Source organism: Panthera tigris, chromosome D2, assembly GCF_018350195.1.
Source record: "Panthera tigris isolate Pti1 chromosome D2, P.tigris_Pti1_mat1.1, whole genome shotgun sequence".
NCBI lineage: Eukaryota > Metazoa > Chordata > Mammalia > Carnivora > Felidae > Panthera > Panthera tigris.
The window spans coordinates 67,853,896-67,866,002 of NC_056670.1; positions in this window are offsets into that span (position 1 = coordinate 67,853,896).

Genomic DNA, 12,107 nt, shown 5'->3' on the forward strand with positions numbered 1-12,107 from the left:
GAAAAGGCTAGAGAGTGTTATTCCACGGAGTCTATCATTCCTCTAAGAGAAGTGAGGAACATGGCTGCAAGTCATTAAGGAGACAAGTCTGCTTGTTGTCACTCTGGTTTCTGCTCAAAAGGCATCTCCTTCAAGAGGCCTTGCTCGGTGAGTACCCATCTACAGGTCATCCGTTGCTCTGCCTTATCTCTTTGTGACACATTCTACCATCTGAAATCATCTTCTGCATTTAATTGTTTACATGGGTGTGCATGATATTTCTCCCCAGAATGTGGCTCTATGAAGGCAAGGATTTACTCTTCCTTATTCACCACTGTGGCCCCAGGCACAGAAGCAATGCATGCTGTGTTCTCCCATATTTACAAATTGGTAAATATTTGTTGGTCGACAAAATAAAGCCAATGAGGAACATACTTCAAGAATTATTAGGGCCAGTTAGATTAGCAGCTTCCTCTCTTAGGGATATTTGTGGGACTGTGGAACTCTACACAGGACTTGAAAATGACTGTGAGTACCTAAATGGGCTAAGTTGCTATCAAACCAGATACATCTCAGGGTAAAATCTGAGATGCTTAGACTAGCATCTGACCATCTGACTACCAAGTACATCTGCCATCTAAAAGAGAAGTCCACCATAATAACTTGTAGACTTCTATAATCTGCAAAATATTCCCATTTTTTGTGATATTTTTTCTTTATCACCTAATTCCCCAAACACATTAACCTTAAACTCCTTAAAATGAAAAATGGGTGTAGGATGGAAAGGAAGGGAAGGAGGAAGGGAAAGAAGGATAGCTATTTAAAACAAATATGGCTGTTCCTTTTTATGACTTCATATTTAAGGTTGCAGGATGGTCATTTGGGTGCATTTTACCAAGAATAATTGTGTTAGCTTAGAAAGATAGAGAAAAAATATTTTTCTTACCTAGTCACCAAAGCCTAGCTCAAATGCAACCTGCTTCATGGGCATTTCTGATTATGGCAGTCTTTATTTTGCCTTTTTCTAGTCTGAATTCTCTATAGAATTGGCACAACTAACTTGAGCCCTTAATTGAAGACTGTCTTTCATTAGTGCCATTTCCTCCCATGTTTCTGCAGAGGGCTTTGTGCTCACTAGGGATAGATGCTGTCCCTTAGGATCAATATATTTCCACAGCAGGAGCACCAGGTGAGCCTTCACTTTAGTTGTGATGGTTGACTCATGCCAAAGCACACGGATGGCCTTGGCCAGAGTACTATATATATATGGTCTCATTTAATCCTTGCAGCAACTATCTAGGGGTAGATAGTATTTACAGAAAGGATATTGAGGGTCAGAGAGGTTGAACCATCTGCCCAAAGCCCCACAGTTCATAAGAGCAGAACTAGGGTTCTACCAGGATTTTATCCTGTGCCTTTTCTCCTGTACCTGACTTGGAGAACATGCTTCTGGCAGAAGAATACTCAAAGCCAGGCTCAGTGACAGTTGATAATGGAAATGGAATCTTGTCTCTGCAACGATTTCTATTCTCCGTCCTGTACATGTGTTACTGCTTCCGGTTGGCTTCTAAGTGCCAGCAACAAATGGCATTCTACCTCAGGGCCCATTAGAGGTCATAAGTAGGGGAACTATGTGTACCTGCAACTGTGCCAAAATTCACTGGGTAGGAACATGACAAAGGCTGTTGTGTTCTACTGTGTTCTGTCTTGGGGACTCAGAGCAGTGGGGGTGGGGGGGGGGTGGGGGGGGGGAAGGAACAGGGAGAGAAGGCTGGCAAGGAGTTTGAAGTTCCTGCTGGCAGTAGACCTGATATTCCTTCCCTTGAGTTCATCAGATACAGCAGCTTAACATCCTGGGGATAAAAGACATATGTCCTCCTAATTTTAGGAGAAACTCTACTTTTAGATATTTGAATTCAAAAGTTTTTCTTGATCAGAAAGATCAGATTTTAAATTGTTTATCTTTTTCACCAGAATTGTAAAGAAGAAAGTAAAAGTCACTTGTATAGAAAAGTCATTTGTATAACAAATGTTACTAATGGTTACTCTGTTAGATCATTATTTTTTAAACATAGCTGGGATCATGCTTTATTTATATATAGCTCTTAATCCTGATTTATTCACTTAACACATCATAAGCTTTCTTCTCCTGCCCTTAGATATTCTTCATGAGCATAATTTTCATTGACAGCATCATAATTACCTTATGGACATACCATAATTTGCTACCATTTTTCTAACATTGGACATTTAACTTCTTTCCAGTGTTGTGTTTCATTGTGTGCCTAGTAGTTGTCAGGGTGGTTTTGTTTTTATGGTGGTCACTGGGAGGTCACCAACGTGTTCATCATCCTAAGACCGTCCTGGATAGCCATTCTAAATTTCCACGTATTTGTCATGTAATGATACCATGTGAGCGCCTGGGAAACTCCCCTAGGAGGTCATTATGGCTGAACAGTGGTCCACAAGAACTTTAAACATAGTCTTTGCACATTTATGCTTTCCAGGAAAGAGTTGCCTTCCCCCAACTAAGTTTTCTGAGTTAATGCCGTTCTCCAGGGAAGCCTATGGGGAAACAAGATTTCTTATTTAATGATGTGCCATCAGCTCACTTAGTGCCGATTTTACATCACCCAACAGAGGTTTGGACACAATATTCTCTTACTTTTGTGTATTTTCCTGTGGATGGTTCCTTGGAATAATGATGTTAACACCTCCAGGAGAGTTGACACTCAAGCCTAAAGTGGGGATTATCATTATTGAAAGCATCATGATTATGCAAATCTAATCAAACTTTTCTTTTTGGCAAAATTTGTTACCATCTTTTTTAATTCATTCCATGCCTTATTCCTACCACCACCTGAATACAGTAGGCTGGTAAAGTCACTGCAGTCTTCTCAAAAAGTGACATTGAGACAGGGTTCAGAGGCTAGGGGAATTTTAAAGAGACAGTTACGAGATGGAGCAGATTCTGCTGAGGTGCCCATCGGTCTGGTTCTTTGGCCTTGCTAGTGGCATGCCTCTGTACCCTGTGGTTTCCTGCACTTGCCTTCTGTGGAGAGGCACCACGTTCTTTGGATCTTCTCCAGACCTTACAATCCCAAATGGAAATTATGGAACATTTTGAGGTCTTAGAGCCAAGAAGTGACCTGGGAGTGCTTTGGCCTCTCCTTCATCCCCAACGTCATCCTCAGTAGGCAGTGATACTCTTGGTAAAAAATGGCACCAACGACATGGACAAATACACACCATTTGCTTACACTGATGTAATGCATCTTTAGAAAATTCTGCCTCTCCTATCGATCTGTGTCATATGGTGTAAATAAAATTATCGTGCTTGCTGGGCAAACACAGCTTCAAGACAATTGTTTGCCAGCCAGCATCCTGCCACCAGGCCCCTCCTGTGTACAAATTCTGGATCTGCTTAAAGAAGTGGCTTTTAATCGACTTTTGGATTATGGATCCCTGTGAGACTCTGAAAAGCTGTGGATCCTCTGTAAGAAAAACATGCACAGATGCCCACATCTGTCACACAGTTTCACGGGGTTTGCTTTAACCCTGACACAGATTAAAGTAAAACAAAATAAAACAGCAAAATCCTTCTCAACAGGCCCAGACACTCTTGAGAAAAGAAAACCAAGGCTCAGAGAAGTCAGTAGTTCATTGTGTGACAGAACTGGGGCAAGAATTTAAGTTAGTAATTATTACCTTCTCCATATTTTAGGGACTTGTTTTTTTAGTGACACGTAGCCAGGGGTTATATTCAAAATACTGACCACAAACAACTGCCTGTGAACACAGCTGGTTTGATGAATCCATGATTCTCTCTGTCAGCCGGGGGCTTTGTTGCCCCGAGATGGAAAGAGGCCCGGGAACCAGCGAAAGACTTAAGCACCAGGGGGAATTTCTAAGTAAGACAGCAGGCTGATGGGGGCATGCAGGGCCATGACCTGCCCGGGGCAGCAGCTTTGTTCCCTACCCACAGAAGGAGCAGGCATCCAACACTGAATGTGAATGAAGCCACCCAGTGCTGACAGCTTGACCACCAACAACTGTGAGCTCAGGGATGATTCCCTGAGTAATGTGCAGTTTGAGATTTACTGGGAGACAGAGCAACTGATTCTGGTTTCCTGGGCAAGTGCTTCATATCAGGCAACTGAGTGCTGGTGTGGTTAAACCATAGCACCCACACGGTCCCGTGCAGTATCATCAACTGTGACTCAATGATGCGGGCAGCGCTGCCCAGGCTGGTTGTATGGTTTGCATAATCTCTTTCTTTGCGAGATGCTTCTCCTCCACCCCAAGCAAGATTTCTCATCCTCTTCCTTAGGGTCAGTGGAACCTTAACCCTGTAATGGGACACAGAACTCACCTAATGCAAACCCCTCCCTGCTCCCCGACCCTTCTCTACTCCTGCCTCCCACTTTATAGTTATGGAAACAAAGTCTCTGGGAGGAAAAGCCATGAAACGTTCAGATTTAGTGCTGAAACTCCGTTGTACTGCCCCCTGCCCACTGTCATTCACATTACTTGCTCACTGGGCCTTTAAAACAAAATTGCATCTTCACAGAAATTTTTTCTTTGGCAACTTCCTGAAATATATTCTCTTCTATCATCCTGTGTATCTATCTTCTGGCAAAACATATTATCAAAAGTCTCAAGTCAGAGCAGATTCCATGGGACAGTACTCTTGCAGGGAAGTCAAAACTGCCTACTGCAAACAAATCTAAAGAGTTTTCCCGAATCTGTTGTGGGCAAGTTTGTTTGGGGTTGTGCATGGGGTCTCATCTCAGAGGACCATTCCACGGCCAGAGCCACGATCTGTCCTGTGATACGTGCCGCTCTGTGGGATCCCAAAGCATTTTTGGTAGCTTTTCATTGCCCTAACCTTTCCAAACTGGCAAAGGAAACATTTCCTGCCCCTTACTGTTTCTCAAAGCAAATATTAGCTTGCAGTATTTTACTCTCTCTTAGCCTCCAAAGAAATCTACTATTGAAACGTTGGAAATGGGGATAAATGAGCCCATCCTCCAATCTGTTTACTGCAATTCCCTTAATTGCTAAATTGCCCCATGCTGTTTGGCTTTCTATGATATTTTTGGGCTTCAGTTGAGCTCTGGAATAGGTAAGGTTCTCTGGGTTGTGTCAACAGGATTATCACAAATCCTCTTTCTAATAGCTCTGCGTGCATTGGCATACATCAAAGAACTAGCTTCAGCTGCCAGATTCTCCGTATTCATGAATATCTGCATATAAAAAACAAGGGGTTTTATTTGCATATGGATTAAAACAGGATGTGGGTTTTCCTGTAGTTTATGTTCCCTAGAGTAGAGGTATAAATGTGCAACTTTTTTCCTTGCACTTTCATTGTTACTTAGGTTGTGAAGTATAGTTTCTTTCTTTAATTCCTTTTTTTTCCTGATTATGAAAATAGTATGTGCTTGTAAAAGTTGGAAAATGCCAAGTAATAAGAACAAAGACATCTTCCACAACCTTACCTCCCAGCTGCGTTTCGATGTGCTTACGTTACTACACAGTATTCCCCCCAGAAGTCTTCAGCAGACTGTATATACAGCTTTATCCTTTTCTTTAAATTTAACAATATTTGTATCTCACAACATCTTCAGATGTTTTTAAGATGGTATTTGGATAGCACTTTAAGGGCTGCATAGTTTTCCATCATGTGGGTGTGCCATAGTTATCTAGGGGTTCTCTAGAATGCTTCCTTTTATTATTTTTACTGCTGTAGATAATACTTCGTTGATGATTTTTGTGCATTAAGTGTTGGGTATTTACCTTCAAATACTTTTTTCAGAAATGGTATGATTTTGGAGGGTTCTTTTTTAAGGTTCTTGATAAAAATGACTGGTTTTCCTTGTAAAATAGTGTCCCTAGCACACTACGAGAATGTTTATTACATCCAACTTCAACAGCTCTGATATATAAATAAGTAAGATATGTACATATCCCCTCATATCCTGCGGACAAGAGTGGTTTCCCATTGTTGTGTAGAACTTAGGCGTCTTTGATTACAAGTGAGATCAAACTTGTTCCCTATGGTTGTCAACCTGTATTTCTGCTTCTGTGAACTTTCTCCTCTAATAATTTCATGGGTGGTAGTTTAGGACGGAAGCTCAGCGCCACGAGAACACCAGTGTGTGAGGTTTTTCTGTACAAAACAGTACTACAAAGCCACAAGTGCCTTTCTTCCTATCAGATGGACTCTGCCAATCCTCCTTAGACATGCATGAGCTGGGAGCATTTCCTTGTATTTAAGCTGATATAAATTTTTCTGCCTAGAACCGTGGGGAGCCAGTCTTAAATGAACCCCTACAGAAATGCCAAATGTTGCTTACGGCAGTGGGGGTCTCATTTGGGATGACCGAAATAATGTTCTGTCATTAGCCTGGGGGTCATGCCAAGAGGTGGGCAATCACTGGAGATGAGGTCCGGCACAGTGGAGGTGGTCCTGAGCAGTTTCTACTCAACAGATGCCTCTAATGAGACATCTGTGCCTGAGGGTTCCGTTTAATTGGTATCTTCCTCCTCCTTCTCTGCTCCTGTCGTCAGGCAAACCAATTTGGGACATTTAAATGGTGCCTTCTCTGAAGTCTTCTTCTTAGTGTTATCTTCAGGAAATAAAGGCTCCATCTTGCAGGGCTTAGGTAACTGGAATTATTTGACACTTGGCATTTCCCAGCTTCATGGGATGGAATCCAAGAGAGACAAGGGAGAGCAGTGCTGATCATCCCATGGCCACTGTCACCTCAGTGGAACAGTGAGTGCTCCTCCCAGTTGGGGGCGTGTGTTCTTGGTTGATTGAATTCAGTCATTTTGCAGATAACTAGAACAGCAAAATGATTCAATGTTAAAATCTAGAGAGTCGATGTGATCATTTCATCATCTCACTGCCTTCCGACTTATCCTGAGCGAATAACGAATGTGCCTCTTTTGTTGTATTCATGCTGCCATTTGCTTTCTGTGTGGTCTTCAGCAAACCAAGGTCTGAGAGGAGAAGTAACTCACCCAACTCAAAAGAGAAGTGGGACTACGGGGAATCTACATTTCTTTGCAATGCATTTTCGTGTACTCCTAGACTCTATGACCCACCCTCAGAAGGAGACATCCTTTGAGTCGTTTTTTCATCTCGAGGTCTCATCTGCTTACAATTTGTCGCCTTGTCCCCTTGTGACCTAGGACATTGCATATCTGAGATGGATGACTGGGTCACGGGTAATATCTGTGACGTGGGAGTGTTTTCCTCTTTATGAATTCAACAAGCCTGTGCAGCTCCCGGTTTTCTTTATTAGTTCCACATGCTAACCATTGTGCTAGCCCAGCCAGATCAGTCACTGTCTCTTTTTGACCCCAACCCACAGCTGTATATTTTGGGGCTCTATAGAGATTCCATCTGATTCTAGTTTAGATTGATGCCCCACATAAAAAGAAGTTGAGATGGAATTTACCAGTAGGAAGTCCTGGGAACAGGAGCCCCATAAAGAACTCAAACCACGGGGGCAGGTCAAAACCAAAAAGAAAAAATGAATCCATGTGTACTTACAGCTAGAAGTCACCACGTGTGCGAGTGGTTTCTTATGGGATAGAGGGTAGATTAAAGCAAACAGCACAACTGAAAAACAAATACTAAAAAACAAAAACCCCCACATCACCCGTTTAAGTGTGGGATGAATTTGGAAGCAACATTCGTTCATTCATTTAACAAATGCTTGTTGAGTATCGTCATCTGCCAGCCGGCAATTGTGCCAGACTAAGAATAGAGGCAAGATGGTGGCATGTGTTCTGTTTGGGCTTGGCCCAGGAGGCACAGATGTAAGAGAGGAGCTAAAAGAACAGGATAAGCCAAAGAGATACCTGGTGGTTTGATGGGACAGAGAGGGCAAATCCCAGGTAGAAGGAATATATGTTAGCTTCCTACTGTGTCACAAACTGCTGCCACAAATTACCACAAACTTAGTGTTTTGAAACAACATAAATTTATTGTCTTACAACTGGGAAGTCAAAAGTGCTAAGATGGGTCAGGAGGGCTGCATTCCTTCTGGATGCTCTAGGAAAGAATCAGTTTCTTTGCTTTTCCTAGCTGTTGGAGGCCACCCGCGTTCCTTGGTAAGTGGCCCACCCTCCATCTTCAAAGGCAGCAGCTTCGAATCTTCCAGTCTCTCTCTGTGTCCCTCTGCTTCCCTTATGATGTTGCTTTCTGTTTTATAAGGACCCTTGTAATTTAAAATACAAAACAGATGGGGGTACCTGGGTGGCTTAGTCGGTTGAGCATCCAACTTTGGCCCAGGTCACAATCTCGCGTTTCATGAGTTCAAGCCTCCCGTAGGGCTCTGTGCTGACATCTCAGAGCCTGGATCCTGTTTCGGATTCTATGTCTCCCTCTCTCTCTCTGCCCCTCCCCCGCTCATGCTCTGTCTCTCTCCCTCTCTCTGTCAAAAATAAATAAACATTAAAAAAAAATTTAAAGTACAAAACAGATGAACGTCAGAGAAGAGAAGCAAAAATAATATAAAAATAAGGAGGGGGACAAAACATAAAAGACTCTTAAATACAGAGAACAAATTGAGGGTTGCTGAAGGGGTTGTGGGTAGGGGGATGGGCCAAATGGGTAAGGGGCATTAGGGGGGGACACTTGTTGGGATGAGCACTGGGTGTTATACATAGGAGATGAATCAGTGAAATCTACTCCTGAAATCATTATAGCACTATATGCTAACTGACCTGGATGTAAATTAAAAAACATAAGTAAATTTTAAAAATTAAAAATTAAAATAAATTAAAAAAAATAAAAGGTGACTACATTGAATTGAACTGGATCATCCAAGATAATCTCTCATCTCAGGATCCTTAACTTGATCACGTCTTGCAAGTCCCTTTTGTCATGTAAAGAACATATTCACAGGTTCTGCGGATTAGGGTGTAGTCTTTAAGGGCCATCATTCAGCTTCCCATAATATAATAGCAAGGAAATGGGATATTTTGAGACATGAAAGATGATTTTTTCCAAATGCCTACGTATACACATTCACATTTACACAAGTACATGTGTTGATATCTTCTTGATAATTTTTTTAAATTAACAGACTATTTTTAAAACACTTTTGGGTTTACAAAATTTGAGTGAAAAATACAGAGTTCCCACGTACTCTGTGATACCCCTTCCCTCTGATTAACATATACATATTAACATATTAACATATGCATTAGTGTGGTATGTTTGTTACAATTAATGAGCCAATATTGATATTATTAACTAAGGTCCATAATTTGCATTAGGATTCATTCTGTTGGACATGCTGTGGGACTTTCACAGGTGTATAGTGACGCGCACACGCCATTACAGTATCATTCACAATAGTTTTATTGCTATAAGAATCCCCCATACTTTACTCATAGCGATCATTTAAAGTTTTCCTTTTCTGTGAGTTTTAGGAAAACTTTGGACCCTTTTGCACTAATGAATGTGTGACTTCCCCTAAACACTATAGCCTAGTGTTCTCAGGTGTGCTATAACTTGTCATGACCCCAGATGAGATTAGTTTATAGTAGAAGCTTTTGCACCGGAGACAGTGGTATGCCAGAATCAATCCATCATGACCTGTGAGACTCCATTGTATGCATCTCTTTCTAACTCTGAACTCAGCGAGGTCGTGTTGATAGTTTGAAATCAACCATGGTAGAAGTATTTACACCGTGAACATCAGCAAATTCTACAAATTGGATCCCCTTCCCTCCACTGGCCTCAACCCCCCACCCCCAAGAAAGCCAGTTATTAAACACTGACCAGCACACGACTGCCTATAGTTCTCCCATTGCCCTTTTATCATGGCTGTGAAATGGCAAAACTTCTTGCCTCTTTACTCTTGTCCCGCACCTAACCCCCATCCCAGATTTGGAATGAGAATATACATCTAAAACGCATCCATTCTTATGCTGTGTAATCCATTTTGCAACTAAAAGCCGGTGTGAACTTTTGTCACATCATGTCATTCTCTCACTTAAAACTTTCCAAAGGCTTCTCCTGGGATTTAGGATAGAATCCTGACTCCATATCATGACCAAGTCCCTTTTTATTCCACTAGTCCCCTCTTACGTCTTTCTCCCTCTCACTTACCAGGTTCCAGTTATTCTGGTCTGCCTTCTATCCTTGGAACATGCCAAGGCTGCCTACCTACGGCACCTTCGCACACGATTGCCCCTGCTAGGAGCGATGGTTGATTCCACATCATTTACTTCTCAGCTCTTGGACGTCTTCCTGTGGCATTCCTTTTTATTTTTATACCCTGTGTTATTTCTTTATAGTACAATATTTGTCACCACCTGAATGGATCTTGTTTATTGATTGGGTTACTTGTTTATAATCTATCTCTCCTCAGTTAGAACATAAGATCCATGAAGGTAGGCACTCGTCTACTTTATTTACTTTTAGGCACCATGGGTGTGCTGATGTACAACCACTGTGGATGCTTTATAAATATTTGCCCAGTGAACACATATTTATCCAACAGAGCAGTATCAGCCTTGTCTCTGTCCTCAGAGAGCTTACAATCAATCCACTGGTGCGCTTGAAGCCAGGCTGCCAGCCAGATTAGAGCAATGGCGTGTTCTGGGACACAATCTGCAGGGACAAACTCCACGTTACGAACCAAGAATTAATTACAATACCAAAGCAATCCAGTGCATTTATGTAAATTAATTGAGTTTAACTTAATTTCCAACTAGACTGTAGTCCCTTTCTTCCCCCTTTGGGGATTTTCCACTTCATAAGGTAAAACAGAAAAATTGTTCAGCTTTCCATCAAGAAGTGTGTTAGAAACCAGGGCTGATTCTGCAACTACTGATGTCACAGTGGGGAGGGAAAGGAGGACAATAACTTTTCTGAACCAGTATCTAGTCCGACTCTGTTGCCTTTTTCCAAATGTCTTTCTTGGTGACGCCGAAGAAGCCTACTTGCTTTCATCAGCTAGAAAGGGGAGCTGCTCAGCCAGAAGGTGGAACCGCTGGCAGCTGTTTCCCAGAAAAGCCATCCTACATTCCCTACATCTAAAACTTCCACTGAAACTTATAGGACTGAACTTTGAAAAGAGTGAAATGTCGTTAGAAATCTTTGCACCGTCTTTATTCCTGAGTTGCTGCTGGTCTCTGGCACTCCAGTCTCAGATGCACAGGGAAACCTGCCCTTGTCCTGAATCCATGATGCCTTTTCCATCAGACTGCAGATCCCCATAAAATGTGCAAAGAGGTTGACTCTTGCTGCATTGACTCCTCTCGAGAAAGTGAAGGTTGCCCCAGCCCCCTCTCAAGCTGTCACTGAGAACAGTACTGGAGGGTGGATTTGCCAAATGTCTGTCAGAGCCAATGCTGGGGGCAGTGTCAGCAGGGAGCCTGCGTTACCTTTGGTGACATGATCTTTTCTCCTCCCTGTACCCTTCGACTGTTCTGAACCAATGACACAGATCTCAAGTTCCAGGGGACAGGTAAGTTACTCACCAGCTGATTCTTCCAGTAATTGGTGAGAATGAGCAAGACCTCTCTTTTATGGGCCTTCCTAAACCCACTATGGAAATAGGGGGTGGGTGTATGAAGTTTGCTTCAAGGAAGTCTTACTCAGGGAGTTGTTTGTCATGAGCGACACTGGCATTTAAGTTCCTCTCCTTTATTACCATAAAATACCTCCTCAGCATAGACCTGTTTCTCTCCCTGGCAAACTTGTCAAAATGGCTCTCATGAAAAGGAAACAGAGAATGGGAGAGCCCACTGATTAGAAACTTTGAAATAAGTGCTCCAACTTTGGATATTCATATTTATGATTTATGCTACTGTCTGCGATAAAAAGCAATAATGGAAAATAATAATGAAACAGAGGTTTATAGATATTTCTACACTTGCATCAGAAATCCATCCTGCCCCCATGATTCCAAGTTGAGGATGGCAACCCTTTAATACATGGGTTTCACTTCCTCTGCCACAGCAGACATTGCTGAATGATTACCGCATTCTTTCTTGTTGAGCTGAAATGCAACAGAAGAATCCTTTTGGATATGGTGTTTTTAGCAGCCACTATAATTCATCAGAAATGTTATGCAAGGGGCACCGGGATGGCTCAGTCA